At 37.0% G+C, this 21,232-nt stretch overlaps 1 protein-coding gene across 4 annotated transcripts in view; it reads right to left on the bottom strand.

The window, feature by feature from the left end:
* LRMDA (leucine rich melanocyte differentiation associated) overlaps positions 1-21,232 on the bottom strand; it is an 877,229-nt gene that overhangs the window by 688,152 nt on the left and 167,845 nt on the right. The window lies entirely within an intron of this gene.

Below are 21,232 nucleotides of genomic sequence, written 5' to 3'. Positions count from 1 at the left end.
GAATGAAAAAATATAATAAAAAGAGTTGATATATTTTAAAAAGTAATTAATGTAATTTTTACTCTGCTTTATGCTGCTATAAAAAGGGCCCTAAGTGTACATCACTTCTGCTCTTCTTCATTTAACTGCCATAATTTGTGCAGATAAATGTTTGATGAATTGTATCAAGAATAGCATTCAGACTGCAAACTATCAAAGTACTTAGCTACCATTTTCCTTTTCTCCTATTTGTGTCTTTATATTACAAAAAATCAAGCTACCAACATTAAAAATGATCTACTGTAACAAAAAATATTGAAGCATAACACAGAATAATAAATTATTAGTCTTTGAAAGTTAAAGCCAAGTTTAACAGATATCTATACTTTGTTACATTGGACTTTTTTCAACTGCAGTAGACTGAGGGTGGCTTTCAAGTAACAAAACTGATACCACACTAATGCTATCATCTCCTTGGGTTTAGCTCAGGCATCAAAAGTAATGTCAAGGACAGATCAGTGTTTGTGATAATCCACAAAATAATTCACTTGTGTATAACAGCTACAAGTGGATGATTTAAAATTCAATCCAATTTTGTATAAACAAGGGGACTTTAATCTGACTCACTTTTTTTTAATTAACCTTCTATCAGTCCTATGATACGAAAAATAGGGAGCACTGGTTCAGAGAAGTACTGAAAATGCCCTACGGAACCACGGAACTCCTCAGTGAAAGCGCTGTATTGATCCTAATAATAATCACCCCAGTACTGAAATTCAGGCAGTAAGAATACAGCTGAATCAAATTCAGACTACAAGAACCTATCCCTGCAACAAACCCCGTTGCCAGCTCTGCCCACACATCGACTCTACTGACAGCATCACTGGTCCTAACCACATCAATCACACCATAAGAGGCTCATTCACCTGCACATCCACTAATGTTATATATGCCATCATGTGCCAGCAATGCCCCTCTGTCACGTACATTGGCCAAACTGGACTATCACTACGCAAAAGGATAAATGGACACAAATCAGACATAAAAAATAACAACATCAATAAACCAGTCGGAGAACACTTCAATCTTCCAGGACACACTGTTTCTGACCTGAAAGTTGCTATACTTCTACAAAAGAACTTCAAAAACAGACTTCAAAGAGAAACTACTGAGTTAGAAATTATCTGCAAAATTGACACATTCAAACTGGGTTTAAACAGGGATTTGGAATGGCTCTCTCATTACAAGACGTAATTTGCTGTGATCACCCATTCTCACCTCCTACTCAATGGCTGACATTAGGCCTCAAGTACCCGGCTTCCATCCACCTGCCCCATTGTTGTCTATGCCTTTGGATATGTATATGTTGCCTCCTATATATTTGCTGTATTATTTCTACCAACTGCATCTGAGGAAGTGGACTGAAGCCCACGAAAGCTTATGCCTGCTGAAATTAAATTTGTTAGTCTTTAAAGTGCTACAGAACTCTCATTGTTTAGACTACAAGATGTATCATAGGTTTATATCACATGAACAAAGCATTACTATACTATTACTTTTTTCTTTAGAGTTTGTTCTACACCTCTAGTCAGGTCATGTTTTAAACCCATTTAATATTTAATTAGAAAAAAAGTTATTCCATATCCAACCAGCTGTGCAAAGCTGTTCACTAAAATGTAATATATACTTGCATTGTGAACAAGATGACTATCTGGACTGCGGGGAGGGTAAGAAGAGAATGGAATGGATAGTACCAGAATTCTTATTCTGTAATTTCTATTTTCCTTATAAATCACAATTACTCAGAGATACACACAGACATAGTCAGGCTGTAATGGACTTCTTTTCCCCCACCTAAATGATAGTGTTTTGAGCTCATTTGTGAAAAGTAACATTTAACTAGGATAAGGCTTTTTTTTTTTTTTTTTTAGTAAGGATTTCAGTCACAGGGAAATTAGGAATCCATTTAAACACTCAGAATCCATATTTCAATATGGAATATGAAATACAATAAGCAATAGAGCTGTTATCTTTATGCTGGTTAAAGTGAAGTTTTCAAAACCACTTGTGTTTGGATTATCAAAAATTTCAGACTTTTACCAGCATTCAAGCTTTCAAAAGAGACAACTTGAGTACAAACAATATGATTAGAAAGGAACAAATTCTGTTCTCACACTTTCATAAATATCCAAAGCACCATAGTAAGATGAGAATTTAGCCCCTAATTTTTTTTTTTTTTTAAAGCTTGACATAATATCTATGTAGAATCAATTGAAGTAGCAATGAAAGCTCTACCTTTTTACTCATTTTATAGGGTATAGACATACATGTGTAAAGATGATTATTAGCTACCTAAGCTTGGTCTTTAATAGTTTCTGACAAAAGCCACTGCTGAAGTATTGTAAGATATCATTGTAACAGTCTGGCTGGTCATTACTGGAGTCATTGCTCTATGCTTGAGACAATTAAGATTGCATGACAGGTGTGTTCTTTCATTAGCCTAGGTCGAAACTGCTCCTCGAATGAGGTTCCCTGCTCCTGAAGCAGGCATATATTTTCTCCACCAATCCTTTCCATTGATCTTGCGGGCTCAAGAAAATAAGAAGTTTCTTATGTTATATAATCATTCACTCTCACCGCACTATGAGGGGCTTGAAATTATCCAGGAGTGAAGGAGACATAGATGGCAGAGAAAGAGAAGCTGAATGCAATGCAAAGCTGTTGCTCCCAAAGAGTTATTCTACTCTTCCCTCCTCACTACATTCCTCCCTCTTTATAATCATGCTACCTTCTAGCTTCTCTGGTCATGTTCTACTTGAGTATGTGACATGTTATTCAGAGTTTGGAAGCAGAGAAGGTAGTAGTGACAGCTTTTATTCCTCTCCTCCTGTCATCTCTCTCTCTTTCTTTGTCACAAGATTTATTTTATTTTATTTTTTTTTAAAAGAGATCCTGTTACTTGATCAACTCCATCTCACTGCTGAAGCAGAGTCACTGCTGACCACCAGCAGGTTCTCCATAGCAACATCAGAGGGTCTAGCAACCAATGCCTGTCAATAGCTGGAGGAAGGAGTCACTCTCCCCAATAATTTTACATTTATGCTCTCAGACAAAGCAGTATCAAACAATCCATCCACCAAAAGACAAGGTCTCACACCTGTACAGAAGTTTTTCCACCGCAAGATTCACTTCACTAGACAGATCTCTGCTGATATCATCACTGCCAACAATAGTGTACATCCGATCCTCCAATAAAAACATAAAGCTTAATTTGCAGTACTACCTTTCTTTTTATTTCCATGCATTCACTCAATCTTTTCTGCACATATAATACCATTATTTTGTCTTGTATGCACAGTCAAAACTTTTTTTTTCCTCTTTTAAATCTTATGTCCATGTACCAGTAAAAAAAAAAGATGGAAGCCTAGTCCATTCTTAGGTGCAAATACAGAGATGAAATACAGAGAGAAACCCAATGTTTGATAGTTAAACTGCAAATAAATTAAGATTTTTATTTTAAAAGATACGTGCATCGTCAGATCAGAACTAAAGGATAAATCCTACTCCCAACTCCTATTGCTAAATAGAGCCATGACCCTGCTTAACCAATGGGGTTCCCCTGCAGAAGAGAAACATTAGGAATGAAACCAAGAGCAATGGGTTCCCTGAACTCTAAAAATCTGCCACAGGCCATTCACAATCCATAGTGAGGCTGGAGAAGCTGCACTGAAGAAGGCAGAGGGATGGTAGTAAATCCACAGCCACTTGAGCTCACGTTGGGGGTCTAGGATTTGGTTCTAAAAGAGAAACTGCACATGAGAAAGGAAAATAGGGAAGTACATTTCCTTGAAGTTCAACTTCTAACTTTTCAACACAGCTTGTTTCCTTCATAAACGGAGGAAAAAACTGATTTTCCAAAGGTTTTGAGGGACATCTAAAACCTTGGAATTAACTGAGGGCTCAGATAACCAGACGTTTCAGTTCCATTAAACTCCTAGGCTCTGGACAGCTAGAGCAAAGATGAGCAGGAGTATAGCTGAAGAGTTCCCCTGATTCTGCAAACTTCAAGAACATCCAAGAAGCTGGGCTATACTTCTGAGGACCTTATAGGTCTGAGCCTTAAGCCTCTCTTGAGTGTAGCATAATAGTGGCATGCACTGATTGAAGTTTCAGTCAATGCAACATGAATGGTAAGAACGGTTTTGGTTTTTACTTTAGCAGAGACAGGCTAGATTTGTAAAGTTCAGGGCCATTTAGATCCAGGATATTGGTCTAAAGCACATCTCTAGTTTTTATATTTAAAGACTCTCATTATTAGTACTCTTCCCCATCTCCAAGGGGAAATATTAGGTTTGGCTTATTACTTGGTATTTTATACTTACACAATACAATTCATCAGAGCATCTCACTGCCCTTAGGGAAATGTCAAATTGGAGAGCATATTTAAATCATATTTACAAAGATTCAAATTGAGCAAAAATATGAGTGATAAACATAAGCACATTTAACATTAACTGCTAACACCAAAACTAAAGAAGAAAATATAAAGTGAGAAGATCAGAGAAACAATTCATCTCATCTTTCCCACCTCCACCGCCTGCAATACCCAGACATCAAGTGAGAGAACAGCCAATGAGCCTTAGGTTTCCAGGTGTCTGACAAATCTTTAGTTTTATAAGAGTGTAAACACCTCTTTTTTCATCATGCTGGAAGGCCTGGCTTTTTTTTAATTCAATATCAATATCAAGTAATTTGGCAATTTGTTTTCCAATGATTTATCTATTTGTTTCCTTCTGGAGTTGCCAACAACTATCCTACCTGTTGATCTGTCACTCCATGTATTGGCTCTTACAAACATAATCTGTACATAATTTATCAAGTTTTTAGTAAAGTAGCAAAGCAAACTTCTTGCAACCTGAGCTGCAATAATGCTGTGCAGCTCTGGGTTGGCTGATTTTCTAAAATCTTGCACACTTCTATTCAATAAAAAATTAACTGGTTACACACACAGTTTCTCTTTTCTTTTAGATCTATGATCACCTATGATAAGATGTGACACCAATTAAACACTTCACAGAATCAAGACACTACAGACATATTAGAGATAGTCGTGCAGTTAAACTTCAAGAGGGGGCAATATAGGAAGATTCCTTATTAGAATTTAACACTAGAATTGAGGCAAGGGAATTACATAAATGAAAACTCAAATGTAGAACCATGAAAACTAAGTAAAAGCAATGACTAAAACAAGCTGAAGAGGAAAGGAAGCAATAAAGCACCATTTTTTGTAATGCTGGGGCTATTGGAAACAAAATGCTTCTATTAGAAACGTGACAAAAATGTGGCAGTGTAAGAATTCAAGAAAATTTTATTCCTAAAGGCAGAGATAAATTCATAATAATGGGCTATAAAATGTTCTCAGGGAGGGGAAATAGTAAAATAGTGTTAAGGCCTAATAATGAAATTATCAACTACAGGACAGAAGGATGAATCTAAGCTAAGTTGACAGAAAGAAAAAATGAAAAGAACACTGCAGAGGGTTTCCATATTTTAAAAAGGCATTGATGGGAGCCAACTGGTTGAACCTGCTTTTGCTTTTTATTTACTCCAAAATAAGAGAACTTCCTTCGTAACATCATAATCTTTTCAGTTGCCTTGAAAAGAAAAACTGCCAACCGTTTGATACGTGGATTGAAAATTTTTTTTTTTAAATGTATCTTCTACTGAAAGAGAGTTCCTAGACAGACACTGAAAGGGAAAAGCTGCCTTAATAATGCAACTTTACTCCCTTCTACTCCTCCAACAACTCCTCCTCCCCTTGGGAAATTGGCAAGTACCATCACATCTCACAACCCACATTAGGGCATTTCATCCTAGTCACAGTCATAGTAGTATCTGCATAGGAGCCACAAATACCCAGGTGGGACTGCCTTACCCTCACCTATACCTCATTGTCGACCCATTGGTCTCTTCAAACTCCTGGTTACCCACCACACACTCCTCCTGGAAGTCCCATTCGTATTCATTACGTCTGCTGATAGTCAGCCTTGGAAAAAGGCAACAGCCATCTTTAAGTTTCCTGAGTGGATAAGCAGGTGACTATCTCTTCCTCCTGTCTCAGGCAGACAGGTGAGGGGAACTGGACAGACAGCTTGAAAAGACAACAACCCTCAGAAAGGACAAGTCTCAACCCATATTTGGTTTAGAAAGGAATGCCGGACAGTATAAGAGTGGAGGGAGAGAGAATTAGACAGGGAGTAAGAATCAGATCTGGGCAGAGGGAAGTCAGAATTGAGTATGAATCCAAGAGGTGGAAAAATAAAGACAATCAGAGAATTGGGGAACGAATGATGAGCATGAAGGGAGGGGCTGTACCTGTAAGTGAGAGGATGGAGCTCTGACACTAGCAGCTGTCGGGTGTGTGCTGCCCCTGGGAGTGAAACTATACCTGTCAGAAGTGATTAAAGGCAGATGAGACTGGCCAGCAGATAACTTTGTACAAGGACAGATTGCGACCAGTTACACAGGCTGCATTATACCAGTCTCCTCTATGGAGGTCTTTCGCTTAATCTTCCATATCACTTTGTCCTGTTCACTCTGCCCCCATGTTCTGTGAGATGGACGTACATAACTGCCTTTATACTCTTGTGCATGGGGGAAATATACGTGTTTCCTGGTATTTGATTTCCTTCTCAGCAGTGAAGAGTCCTAACCGCCTTCAGACTTAACGGAGCAAAAGCCTTAAAAAGAGAACATTTGGGAAGGCAAAGAGAAGGAAATAAAGCTCCCAGGACTAAAAGGAATGAGTTAAAAACAATTAAAATCTAAACATTTTAATCATTTTTGGAAGATGTGTAAAAGACAGTAAGTTGCTTAAATTACATGAAGTCTTAAGAGGAAGAGATAACCTTGACTAGTGAACATGCTTGCAGCAGTTAGAGAGACCACAGTGGATTTTCAATCACCATTTCAAACAGTGAGGTCAGTAAAGTCCTTTATCCTTATTATATCAAATGATTCAATACAGTGAAGCTTGTCTTAAATGACGACTGAAGAAAACAAATAGCATCTGCTTAACAGAGGTAATAAGTGGAGGATATATTCCATATATTTGGGAAATATTCCTTTTAAGACAGAAGACGACTAAATACTAGAGTGGTCTGTTCACAGATTTTCCTGCAGAAATTTCTGTCCGGTAAACAAGTGGAAACTGAAGCTAGATTTTATCTAGGTCCATGTTTGCACTGGAAACCCCAATGGTTTAGGGAACAGTATTACCATAGCACCCAATAGCCCCAATTAGGATTGGGCCCCACTGGGTTAGGGGCACACACAACCCCTGCACAAAGAGTTTACAATCAAAGCGAACAAGACAAAGGGCAGGAAGAGAAAGAAGCACAAGAAAGTGAAATTAGTTGACCAAAGTCACACAGTGGTAGAACCAGGAAGAAAACCATAGTCTCCTGAGTCCAAATCCAGTGTTTTACAACGCTGCCATGAAGCCTTCCACCTCTAGGTTGCCTGTTCAAATCCAGCAGTGACAAAAAGTAGTTACTAACAACTGTTGGTCTCTGTCCAATAACTAATGGACTACAGAGCCACATCACAAAATCCTCCAACCCAACAAATACTTATGCTTAAAATCTCAGTGAAGGAGCTAAGGATTAGATGCATCTGAAAAATCAGCTACCTTCTCACCACTAGAAGAAGTGCACACTGACAGAGCAGTGTGAAGAAGCTTGCACTTGTTTGCCCATGCTGTAGCTGTTCTGTAGATAAACCAAAGACTTTGCACTCCAGGACTCTCAGATCCACATTCTAACAACAGGTATTTTTAAAGCTTTTCTTTTACTACAAATCTATTGCTCGTGACTTGGGGTTTAGCACACGGATTGCGGCACATCATGAATGCTCCATGATGATTCATGGAAAGTGGCTCCAAAATAACGACATGTTAAGATCTGAATTTATGATATACTAAATAAACAGTGAAGTAAGTACACAAATCAAAATTAGAGACACCCCTATGGTGGGTTGAAAACCTTTACAAGCATAGAATCAGGGCATCTGGAACATGCACTTACAGGCCTCGCCTAGGATATTCTCAATCAGCTGAGACACTTGACAAAGGCTTTGACACAAATCATCATCATCTTAACCTTCCATACATCTGACACAATGAGGTACTCACTTGTAAAACACAAGTTTCTAAGAAGCAATCAAGCTTTTCCTGGCTGTGGCAGTATTACTTTGTTTGAGCAAGGGGATGGATTGACAAGGGAATCTATTCCTTGCCTCAGCTGGTGTAGCCTATCATGGATACTCATTCAGAATTTTGGAAAAAGTATGATTATGGTAACAAGAGTCTTATTTTTATAGTTCTCCAAAACATGCTACTGTCAATGCTTTACAGACGTATAATTAAACAAGTCCCTGTCAAAACATCTTACAATCCAAAGGCTCAACCCAATTCTCATTCAAGGAAATTTCCATCAAAATCCCTCAATTTCATTTTAAAGTAAGCTAGATCAAGACCTGCTTATGCAACATGGACACAAAGTAGCATTAAAAAGTATACAACCCTTCCCCCATTCTCATTCCAAACTATTCCCCTCACCCCAGTAATTTAAGAGTTACTTTTTAAAAGTGTCAACCCATGGAAATTCTATTCCTGCTCTTCGCTTAACCCTTTCCTAAACTCAAACGTATATTTTTTCTATTAAAAACAACCCTTGCACATTATTTTGTCTCTTCACAATTTCAAACATGCAGCCTTAGCTGGGTTAATTCCTTCTCACCAAAGTGATCTTGTCAGAATTTAAAAAATAAATAAATAAATAGAAATTATCCTTTCTATAGGTTTTCCAAACCCATCTTTGTTTGGCAGCTATATGCTCAGTTTAAAATAACATACGTGTTATGGGCTATTATGGTAAACGCCATTGTGACAAACAGGCTTTGGTGAGAGCATGTTGAAAGCCAGTTAGGGTATCAAGTTTAAGAAGGAGAGGCCATAAAACTTTCCTCTGACAACTATGATTAATGCAGATCAAAAACCATAATGGTATTTTTCTAAACCAATACACATTACAGCTTACAAAATAGTGTGAGAGCGATTATGAAAGAAAGAAAGTTAGAATAAACATTTGAGAGGAGAACACTCAGGAAATATCCACCCAGCATTCTTCTGTAAAATAAGCTTCTGGATGTCAGCGAAAACATTTTGGAGGCCTTCCTAAATAGCTCTGCTTAAACAAAGAGAGACAAATTCATTGCTTTTTGGGGGCAGAAGTAAACATGTAATTTCTGCCAAGTGGGGCTTTAAAATGATTAAATCACTGTTCCAGAAGTCATGGATATTTCCAAAATGCAAGCTTCCATTTGCTAATAGTTTTAAGGCAAACGAGGGTTACACAATCCAATCTCTAAGTGTTTTGCTCCAAATTGTCAAATGAAGTTGGTTCCATGTTATGTTGTGTTATAGCGGTCATCTGCTCAGATGCACGTGCATGTCTATATACCAAAACTATGTACAAGGGCTGCGCGGATCCCTTTTCTGAGACAAGCTAGAATGGTCACTTTATAAAACAATAAAAAAATCTCAAAAGAAACAGCCAGTCAAATATACATGCCAGACTGAATGAAACATCTAGCTAATTCACCTTGTTCAATGTAAACTGATTTATTCTTTTACTTCATGAACAAGTAATTTTTTATGTAAATCATAAAACTCAAATCATATATCTTCCTGCTGCATTTGGAATAGCAAAGTTTTTATCTGAATTAGGTGGTTTTTCACTATGTAGATTTTCTGTTTTATGTTAATAGATTTTCCTCCTTTACATTTTCCTGTTGCATATTAGATGGAATTGAATATTTTTTCATGTAAGGACAATAAATATAAAACCATAGAGTGTTCATCATCATACCATAGCTATCATTCAAGGTAAGTGAGAGAGCCTGCACTCTGGTTAAAATTTCTCTAAGTAAGTTCACACCACTAGTGAGTACAATAGATTAGATAGCAAATTCAAATGTATATTAAAACACAAAATAGTGTTTTATGGCAAAAACAAAAATAGACAGAAAACGTAGCTCATATTGCAACAGAATTCTAAATCTCTTTTTTCCCCATATGTACAAAAACCTAAGATGACAAAATGAGTAGACAGTGCAGTTCAGATTTCTCCCGTTTTATAGTATTGATGGGATTTTCATCATACTGAAGAGTTTAGGGACAGGCAAAATTACTTTTGCATACTGTAATTTGTCTAGCATATTGGAAACCAGAAGGCTGTTTCTGAAATTCTAGCCACATTCTTTCAATCTTTTCCCCCCACTTTTTTCAATCTATGTTTTTCCAAGACTACAATTTTCTGTTTTATTTTTTGGTTTTTTTGCTCTGAAGAAAAATCTGGAGGAAAAAATTGCTATGTGTGTGGTGCTCCTAGTGAAAGTAATACAGTTTACTCATCAGAAATCCTCTCTTTTTAAAGACGTACGTATATATGAACGTTTGTTCATCTTGGAAATATCTGCAACTTTCAAAGGTGGTGTTCAAAAAGAGATCCTAAAGTTATTCTTTTGAAACCCACACAGCTCACCATACAAAATTTAACTAGCACACTGAGAAGGAATTCACATATATGATAACTAAAATAGTCTGTTTTCTTATCAGATATTATAGATTATTTGAATGTTTTTAAATGCAGAAGCATACTTCTTTATGACATTCAGTATAATCAACTGAGTCAATTAATTCTAAATAGATTCAAGGAAGAGGGGAAAATAGAATCAGGGTGCGTGTGTGTGTGTGTACGTACAGACAACGAAGTCATTAATTAAGATATGCCTGACTGCTAGCAATGGAGTCACTCTCATCTACATGGCTTCCCAGGACTAGTGTGTGCTTTCAGAATCTGGGTAGCCTTCTCCATGGCTCTGCCCCGTTGGTGCTGATTATGTATGATTAATGATTTAAAGGAATAAAAAGAGAAAGGTCAACTTCTGAGTTCAAGACAGAGCAGCTACACAGGGAGTAATTAAGATACTTGTGTAAGCATGATTAATAAGCACAAACTGGCACACTGTGCTGTAAACAAGATGCAAGCAGATGGCTAGGATGAAACAGATTTTTCCTAAAAAGCAATTTTTCAATGTCTTGAAAGTTGGCTTATTCCCCTCCCTCCACCCCCAAATCTTACAAAACTCATCCTTTACACATCCTAAAAGAAGTAACAGTAATCCCTTCAACATTCACCCATTTCAGACTTTTATATTTATATATATAAAATACACACACACTCACATAACTAGAGTTTGCATGTAAATGGATTCAACTCATCTTTGTTTAACGTTGTCTTTTATGTAGAGTTTCATGAATTGCTAAGCCTGACAAGGTTCACTGGGAATCTTTTAACTCCCACCCACAAGTTCTCCCTAGCTGTCATGTGACTGGCAGTATAGAGGGATCAGCAATGGCATTTATGGAGAAAGCTGGAAGACAGGTGTCAGAACGGTCCAGCAGGCAAACCTAACGAACACTAATCAGCTCTGGTGTTCTTTACAATCCATATCTAATTCACAAGTTTCATTCTTTCTGAAAAACAATTACTAGGTTTTGAAGTTCATTGTGCATTTACTCAACTGTCTCTTCACATTAACGTAAGTGGAAGCAAGAAAAAAATAGAGTCAGCAGGGAAGGGACATCAAAAGATCTTAGAATGGATGAAGACTTTATTTTAAAAGTAATATAATTACAGATGTGTGTAATGTTTTACAATAAAGTTACATCTTTTATGCACCAGAAAAATATTAGCTGTTTGTCTCTCCAACTGAAATGCTAGCATTTAAAAATGACTTTACTGAGGAAAACAAAAATTCTCATCATGACATCAAACAAATGTATGGATACTAAGCCACTGGTGTGAACTACAGAATGATTATGGCATCTGAAATATCTGTAAACATGCTGGTACAGCTGGTACCCCAAAAGCACCCCACTAAGAAATACAGGAAAAATATTCTACGGGTTTTATTTTCTCTATAGTCAATATCAGATATTCTCTTAATGGTAAATGTTGCCTCATCTACATCTGTTTTTTAAACTCTACATTCCATATTGATAAATCCTCTTAAAGTTCGAGTATATAATCTGGTAAAGTCTCACCTAATATTCATTGGTGGTAGTGTTACTGACTTCAACACTGGGAAATTTGCTTGTGTGTTATACTATATTAGGCAGCATCTTAAACAGACATTTTCAGATAAAATGTGGATTTTGCTTTGGATACTTCATTTTCACTTTCTCACTAGTGCCTATAAGAACACAGCATCTGTTATACAAATAATCCTGTTTCTCCCTATAATTAACTTCCTTTATAAACCTCTCAGTGTAGGAAGTAATACTATATAAGTGAAATGGAAAAAGAGTACTATATCAGAGTTCATTTCAACACCATTTCATTATTCATGAATACTGCTTAATGTTCTTATTTAAGTGTCAGAATCTTTTCCCCAGAAATGGTCAAATATTCAGACTTCCCTATGTTAGATGTTTCAGAATGGCATTTAGGTGTCAATAGTGATCTAGAAGCCCTCCAACTATCCAAATTTTGATGCTTGCAAGAGAGTACTCATATCAAGAGATTCTGAGAGCATTTAGAATTCTGCGTCAAAACCCAGAGGTGGAGGAGGGGCATTGTATGTCCCCAAATAATTTAATAGCTATTTACGATGCCTGAAAATCAAAATTTGATGGCTAAGCTGCATTGGTCAAGAATTTTTCACTGGGGCATTATTACAACTGCCATTAAGACAAATCCATTTTAACCTTGATTTTCACCATGGCACAGTAAATCACCAAACAGAGGCCTGGGATTTCCACGAAAAAATGTTCTGTTTTGTACTAAGAAGAAAAGTTGTAAGCAACGTGCAAAAGAAGTTTTTGTTTGTTTATTTGTTTTACAACAAAGCCATTTTCCATCATAGACATGGCTTGCACACTCACTTTTAGGTATTTAACAGACCACTTGAATAGGTTAAGAAAAAAGTGGGTAGTATGCCATAGTTTTGAGCATGTCTCTGAACCTGGACATCCATCAATTGGTAATTATCTTATCCTGGCCACCTGACTGCATTACCAGTAGTGTGACAGTTAAAAGGGCACAGAACGTTCATCTCACTCAGACAGTTTACTAACACACCGATAACCCATGCTTATTCTTGGATGTATCTGAAGCAGTGTTTAGGATAGAGGTCGGGAGCCCAGAACACAATCTTTCAGGCTCATCTGAAATACGCTTCACTTAATATTTGTGTGTCACTAGCTTATATGGAGTGAGTAAGTAGTCTCTAGCTCCTAGTTTACCCACCCCACAATTAACCACCTTGTTGGCAGCCTCAAGAGAAAGGCCAAAAAATAAATAGGCAACTACTCTTATCCACAGAAAATACACAAAGCAAAAAAGGGGGGGAAATTGTTCTTAGTTTAGAAAGTATTGACTTGTGTGACCCAAACTAACTAAGTCAAGCACACAGACAAAAGAGCAAGATAAAATTACTTTTATATGGATGAACTATGGGATTGACCCAGCAAAATGCTGAGCACCGTGTCCCAGATCAGGTAATACACATGTCAGACACACACAGTTAACTTTAAATCATTTGAGTGGTGCCACTGACTTCAAATGGGACAAGTCATATACTTAGTTGTTTTTTCTGGATCAGAGCCAGAATGCTCAACAGACCTTTGGCTACACCTGCACTGCAGCAGAGGGGTGTAATTTGTAGCTCATATAGATGTACACACACTAGCCTTAATCCAGCTAGCTCACTAAAAATAGCGATGAGGATACAGTGCCATGGGCTGCAGCACAGACTTCACAAGAGCACCGAACCCCCGACTGCATACTCACCTGTGCAGTCCATGCAGAATCACACACTGCAGCATCCTCACTACTATTTTTAGTAACTAAACCACTAGTTGTAACGTAGACATAACCTCAGAGGACCGAGGTCTGCACTAGTAGTAAACATTACTGCTGAAAAGCTGATCATAATTCTGTATCAAAATTCTTCAAGGTACAGCCCCCGTAAGCAGGTACTGAAGGATCCTCAGAGATTATCTGTAAAACCTTTACTAAAAGAAAAAGTGTGCTGATCTTAGGTTGCTAGTAATACATTCACACATCTGTGGTTTCTGAACAGCTTAAAAAGGCCTGTGAAACAGAGAAATAATTACTAACCAAAAACCAGTATGCAGGGCTGGACAGAATGGTATGATGCAATGTTTTTCTAGAATGCCTCAACATAGTGCATTCCATTAACAAACACTTGGTAATTTTCCCAGACTGAGAAAGCAAATATCAGGTCACTGTAGCCTACTTTATCTTTCCAAACTAGTCCTGCACTGGCAGCATTTCTAGTTCAAGTTAATTATGAGTGACTTTAGACATCAGGGCAACGTAGTTGCACACATCAACCAAACTGAGAACTGACAGGCAGACTGCAAACAATGACAGTCACCAAGCAGCAACTAGGTTAGATTCTCTCTCTCTCTCTCTCTCTTTTTTTGGAGGCCCCAGAGGCATAGAAACACCTTAATGGACTACAGTGAGACATGCAGATAGGCACCATATGGTCAACCACCTCAATATTCTAACAAGACAATACTATCAGGCAAAGAAAGCACTATACAATACCAATAAAAATTGGTAACCACCACAGATTTTGCCAGTAACAACCTTTAATCATGTGTGTCTCATTGTTTTAAAGTGATATATTTCAAGTGTCAAAACTCTTAGTGAATCGTGGTGGTAAAATGAATAGTCTGTTTGCTTTTCCTATTGATATACCAGATTTCAGGACTGTCAAAGTGCTTTTAGTTATAATAGAAAATGTACAAAGTTAGCTATGCTTGTTTTGACAACTACTAAAAGATTTTATCAGTTACATGTACCTGTGAAGTACCTAGATTTAGATTTTCAAAGCAAAAATTTGTTCACTGAAAGTTCTTAATATTAATGTTTTCATGTGATTATTACGCAACATTTTTACCTTCATAGGGGTATTTCAGAAAAGCATATGAAAAGTCATACTTTACTACGCACTGCATTCCCAATAGCTATAACTTCAGGTCATTTTTACTTAATTTGGAATTTTATACTGTAAATAATAATAGTTTTTTAAATCGCTTTACTTCTAGCATGCATAGAATTTTAAAATGTATAAAAATGGAAAAACAGGAAACATTTGTATTTTAAAAGCAAATATATAATGTTTCAAATAAATTATGCATATGTGAACATGTATGTGTAGATATACACAGCCTAAATTACATAAGTCACCAATTAAGCTAACACTAACCAACACAAACACATAACTAACTTAAATCATTAAAGAGATTTTATTTCACCTTTATACTACTGTTTTTTCTTATTAAAGGGTTCTACTGCATCTGCTCTAAATTCTCTGCAAGGGAAGGGCCAATATTCCAATATGGTAAATTATCACACTGGTGAAATGGTAACTACAAAACAGGGAAGCTATTTCATTTAACAAACTTGTATTTTACTTTTAAATAGTTTGCCAGTCTAGATATACAATGTAAGTGGCCCTACAACCTTTCTTAATTGTCAGTTAAAGCAACATTATACTCTTTTCTAGCCAGTTTACCAGGATATACCTGAAAAAGTTTTAAGCATCTGCTAACTGTGCTAAATTTGCTTATGTGAAATTAAACTTGAAATAGATTTTTAAAATAGTGCTTTCAGCAGCCATAAAAATAGAAAGAGTAAAGGCAAACAGCATTAAACAAATAAAATGTACACTTTAAACCCAATGTTCCATAACGCTCATTTTAAAACAAAAGCATAACATGAAACCTGCAAATTCAGTAAGCATAAGCAGTTGAGGCATTTTTATGCATAAATATCAGATGTATAAAAAAAATACAATAGTTCATCAGTTCAGTATTTGTGACAATTTATTCAAATCTGAGTTACATGCTAAAACTACAGAGAAACCCTACAACTTCAATTTAAGCTATTTAAAAAAAGCTTGTAACAGGATATTTTGTGACAATTATGTGATGCATTATACATAGCAATTACATGTATATGTATAATGACTGGAGTTCTTGACCATAAATAGGAAATACTTTAATCACTACCATGTATGGAACGACTCACTTATCTTTAGGAGTAACACAACAGAAAGATGCACACACTTTTTAGCCCACTGATCTTTGTTTATCTTATTCACCACAGAGAGAATCAGATTTTCCTCAAGGTTTTACTGTGTCACAAATCATTGTGAGCGACAATTAGCACTTTCTGCAGTACATTATACAGCAAGGACAGCTAATAAGGCGTAGGAATCCAATGGAGGTTTTCCCCTTCACTATCCCACCTAAAGCTTGAAAGAATGTCTGTAATCTAATGAATTCTGAACTCATGTCATCTCAATAGAGAGCTCAGAATCTTTTATCTTCACCTGAAATAGGAAAAAAATTGAACGGCATTTCCCAGTATCCAAAAATAGATTCTGTACATGTCTTGTATTAGGATTAGAGTGAGAGAGAGACCTATTAATTCTGGAAAAGTCTGGTAATGTGACCAGTAATACAACCATTAAAAGAATTCCTCCAAAATCTACAGTCAGTGTTTCAGTTATCCAGTAGATTAACATAGATTGACCACTAAGAAACCCCAGATTTTGTGAAAATTCAATGACTCAAATTCCACAAAATATGTTATTACATAGTTTGGAAAGTCAGCAACAGTTACAGAGAAGACTTTCCTCTTGCGTAAACTAACTAACCCACTCACTAAAATCTGTAACTATCCGATGGCACCTTGACGCCATATGCAAAATGAATTCAATATGCAGACACCCATCACAACCAACAAAACCTCCTTCCCAACTTGCCTTAACGAGCACCTTTGTCGACTGCCTAAGCCAGTGTTTCTTAACCTGGGGGTTTAGAGGGGTCGCAAGTGCAGATCTGGTATTGGGGGTGGCAAGAAAGGCAATTGCCTGGAGCCACAGGGGCGCCATGAAACTAAATTACATGCCTCAGCCCCGTGGGGGTGGGACTCAGGCTTCAGGGGTACAGTAGTTTGGAAAGGTTAAGAACCACTGGCCTAAGCAGAGAAGGCAAGGATTGAATAGGCCTTGAGACTGAACCTGAGATAACCCCTCCAGAACGTGGCTGAGGCCCATTAGCAAGATAGAAAAGCTTTCAAAGTTTTATCCTGTGGACGACTTCAGTCTCCAAGGCATTCAAATCAGCTCCTTGCATAAACACTAAATATCCTATTTTTTAAAAAGGCATTAAGTTAAAATTCATTCTATTCCCTCAAAAGACTGTAGGAGAGGATAATACAAAAATTGTTAATCTTTGTTTAATTTTGTTTTGTTCTTTATTTTCCAATTATACTATTCATAGCTACCACTGTGATTTATACCAAACAAATGTTTTTGGGGTGCAAGGCAGCTAGGCTACAGCTGACCAAAACAGGTCAGAGTTGACTAACATGTAAAGTCAGAATGCTATCTGTTTCAGCTCTAGCAGTTGTACACAGTTGGAAAGCTCTGCTTAAATCCTCCTTTCTTCTTAAGGATTAACTGATGGTTTTGAGGTCCTATCCAATAGGATGGGGGAAGAGAAATACGAAGTAACTAAAATCTACCAAGTATAGTAGGATTTAAGAAATGATTTTGCTGGCAGCATAAATACATCAGTACTGGTCTCCCAGTCTGTTGTTAACATATAGGAGTCTAGCTGTTCGAAAGAGGAGTAGGATCTTACAAAATCTAGAATTGCATATACTGAGCAAAAGCAGTAGTCAATCATTTGTCTTGAATGGTGGGAGAATATCAGGAGCGTAGCTGTTGCTTCTGCTGCAGATGCGCTGCTTAAGCTACCCTGGAACATCAGGGAGCTTTCAGCTGCTCACTACCCAAACTTCCTGCTTCTGGCCACGTAACCAGAAACAGGAAATTCGGGAAGTGACTGGCAGAGAATCACTAAGATGCCCAAAGCTCCAGTTGCCAAGGTAACTGCCCAGTCACTTCCCAAACTTTCTGCTTCCGGACATGTGACTGGAAGCAGGAAGTAGCCCAGGTCTACCCAAGACAATCACATGCCCTGCCAGATAATCACTTCTGGGTATGCCCCTGGAGAATATCCTTCAAAATCAGTCTTGGAGCTGAGGGTATCCCTTGCACACCATCCTCACTTTATTTCCGCCCCATGATCAAAGATTATCATATGCAGAAGCTCTCCTCACAACAAATATAAGCAGCTTTCACAAACTATTGATCTGAGCTGCATAGCTACATAATTTACCCAAATTTGGAGGAAGTAGAGTAGATGATCAGAGATGACAACCTTTACACCTCCTCCATTCTTGTACAACTCTTGTATCATCTGATATCAGCACAACTTCTTTAAAAAAGATCAATTAGCTAAGTTAGAAGGGAAAGTGTTTTGCTTTTGGATGTCAGAAGAGATGGTAATAACTCCTGGAATCTGCCATGCTGGGTAGGTAAGCAACACAATTCACTGCATAGTCAAAGATAATGAATTTACATTCCATGGGCTTTTCATCAGACATGGAGGCCAAAGGCTAAGTGCCTCCGGCAATGGAAGAGCAGGTATCTCTCTTTCTGAGTTAAAAAACACAGAATATGTAATCTACACTAAAAACACAAGCTGTAAGATATCTACAAGTAAAGATGTATAAGAGGGAAGCTATTAAAAAAAATAATCCAGGAATAAACTGCACCAATTTGTTTGATAGGAGCTGTTAAAGTCTCTAAGGATGGAAGCAGCCATTAGTGCTCCATTGCACACCCAGGAGGCTTGTCCCCACCTTTGAAAACAAACTAAAAATGGTAATCTTTCCCTTTTTTTGCTTCTAGAGGTGGTGGCAAAAAGAGAGAGAAGTAAATCTAGAGGAGGTGGCAGAAAGATAGAGAAGTGCTCAAACTGTATTGACCTGGGGAATAAATGGTAGTAAGGATGCAGGTTGGGGCATGACAATATATTGAAAGGATTATGGATATATTAATCATTGAATAATCAGCCACTATACCTATCCCTTCAAACGTTTAGCTATTATGCCTATTCCCTTCTCCACATCCTTGGTCTGGTCTAGTCTGTTTAAGAAACTCTCTTCACACGTGTTTTTACATTATGAAGGCATTTACAGTATTAATGTAACGGAACGCCTTAACTGTAGGCAGCAGTTCATAGACTCTAAATTATAACCGGCACATTGCACAGTGTTTAAACAATTTGGGCCTTTCATTCTACTATACTTTACTATAAATAGATCTGCATTATAGTCCCATTTAGTGTAAATAGGATCCACTGTTTTGTTTCATTAATTAGACAAACACTGTGGTTTGTATTAGTCTTGAAGGCACCTAGTTTTTACAACAATCCTTTTGTTATTCTTTGTTAATTACCTGCGTACTTCACACATGCACACACAGAGACATTCCCTGTTGCGAGAAGCTTATAGTCAAAGCTATTGTTTTATTTCTGTTCTCAGATTTCTCTTTTTAATACAGAAAGATATGCAGTACTGGAAAGATAAAGATATCCTACAATGTCTGCAATAGAAACCCCTAGGACTGCTAAAGATTCAGTATTTTGCTTCAGCTTTTGCACTAATCCACAGACATGCCTGTCTGCTTGCAGTTTCACACCATAGGGAGGTACAGATTTAACTTATCAAAAGATGTTGGACTTGCTTTGTCAGAATTTGGTGGATATTAGTAAAAGTTTGAATGTGATTCAATAGTAAGTGTTACAGGAAAGGAAAAAGTATCTGATTCAAGATTTCAAGGAGGGAAAAAACCAAACACGGAGCAAAATCTTCCATTGCCGAAAGCCAGTGTACATTGTTACCATTCTGATTTAGCAGCATTTTATACTTTGTCCCAGTGTAAATGAGTACACAAGACATAAAGTAACAGATAATCTTGATCATAAAGACAACTTTTAATGAACAGACACTGAGGGGAAAAATGAATACATAGCAAAATGCTGAGAAGTCGTATTGATTACCTGAAAAAATTAGCTTCTCTTAAAAATTATCAATACATTTTTCCAAATGCATGGAGACCTTGCAGACCTACTGTGATATTAATTTTTTGCAACTGATCATTGTGATGTCAGTTTCTCTAACATATACTGAGACACACTGCAACATTGAAATGGCCAATTGTGCTAACTCTCAATAATACTTTTCAAATATATCACACATGGACTCTCAAAATTTAAGATTTGGCATGTCAAACGAACAAATTTAAGATTACAGAATTTAATTTTAAAAGCTAGATGACAGATCTCCAGGTCAGCAGTCCAAAAACAGAAAGGCAACTGTGAAAAAGTCAAATAGTCCTTGTTGAAAATTGCCTATCTTGTATTAGAATAGAGGTAGAATAGGGCCTTATCCCACAAATACTTTAGTGTTTCTAGATAATTAACAACCAGATCATGCCTAGATAGTGAAGGGATAATTGGATAGAGAGAACTTCACATTTTCACTGTTTTCACACTTCAAGGCATGGTTTTATTTATTTATTTTGTATCTTTCTTAAAATTTAATGCCACTATGTTCAACATTGTTTAATATGATGTTCTAAGTATTATCGCTTATTATTGTAATTATCATCTATGATTAATCCTATTACTATGGGAAGCTAGAGGGTATGTCTTTAAGTTTCTGTGTTATCAATGCATAATGCAAGTTGACAAGAACTATAGTTGAGGGGGAAAAAGAATGAGTGCTCTTTGACTGAAGGCATTTTTTTTTATGACAGACAAGATCGGTTGGAATTGTTTTGTTGGCAGGGTCAAGTCTCACTGCTCTAAGGTCAGAGCTGACAAATTTGGTGGGGCTTAGGGAAGTTAGCTATAATGGTCATACCAGACCTGAAGTCTTCTGTGATGGAAGTCTCTCAAGTTTTTTCTCCTTTCTATGGCTCCAAGTTCCTCTACTCTAAGTGAAAGTTCTTGTAAAAAATGGCCACAGTATTATGCGTATGTGTTATTTGTTATGTGATCCTTACATGTAGTTATTTCAATATGAAATAATGTACATCTCCATTGCAGTTTACATATTAAGGCCTAAATTTTCAAAAGTGACACTTTAAAAGACCTCTGATTTGTCAGAAAATGCTAAGCAGCTAGGGTCTGAAAATCAGGCCTCTTTAATGTGTCTCAAATTGAGTATCG

The sequence above is a fragment of the Emydura macquarii genome, unplaced genomic scaffold (genome assembly GCF_026122565.2).
Source record: "Emydura macquarii macquarii isolate MOO-44397 ecotype Brisbane River unplaced genomic scaffold, CSIRO-AGI_Emac_v2 contig_67, whole genome shotgun sequence".
NCBI lineage: Eukaryota > Metazoa > Chordata > Testudines > Chelidae > Emydura > Emydura macquarii.
This window is presented reverse-complemented; position numbering and strand designations above follow the sequence as displayed.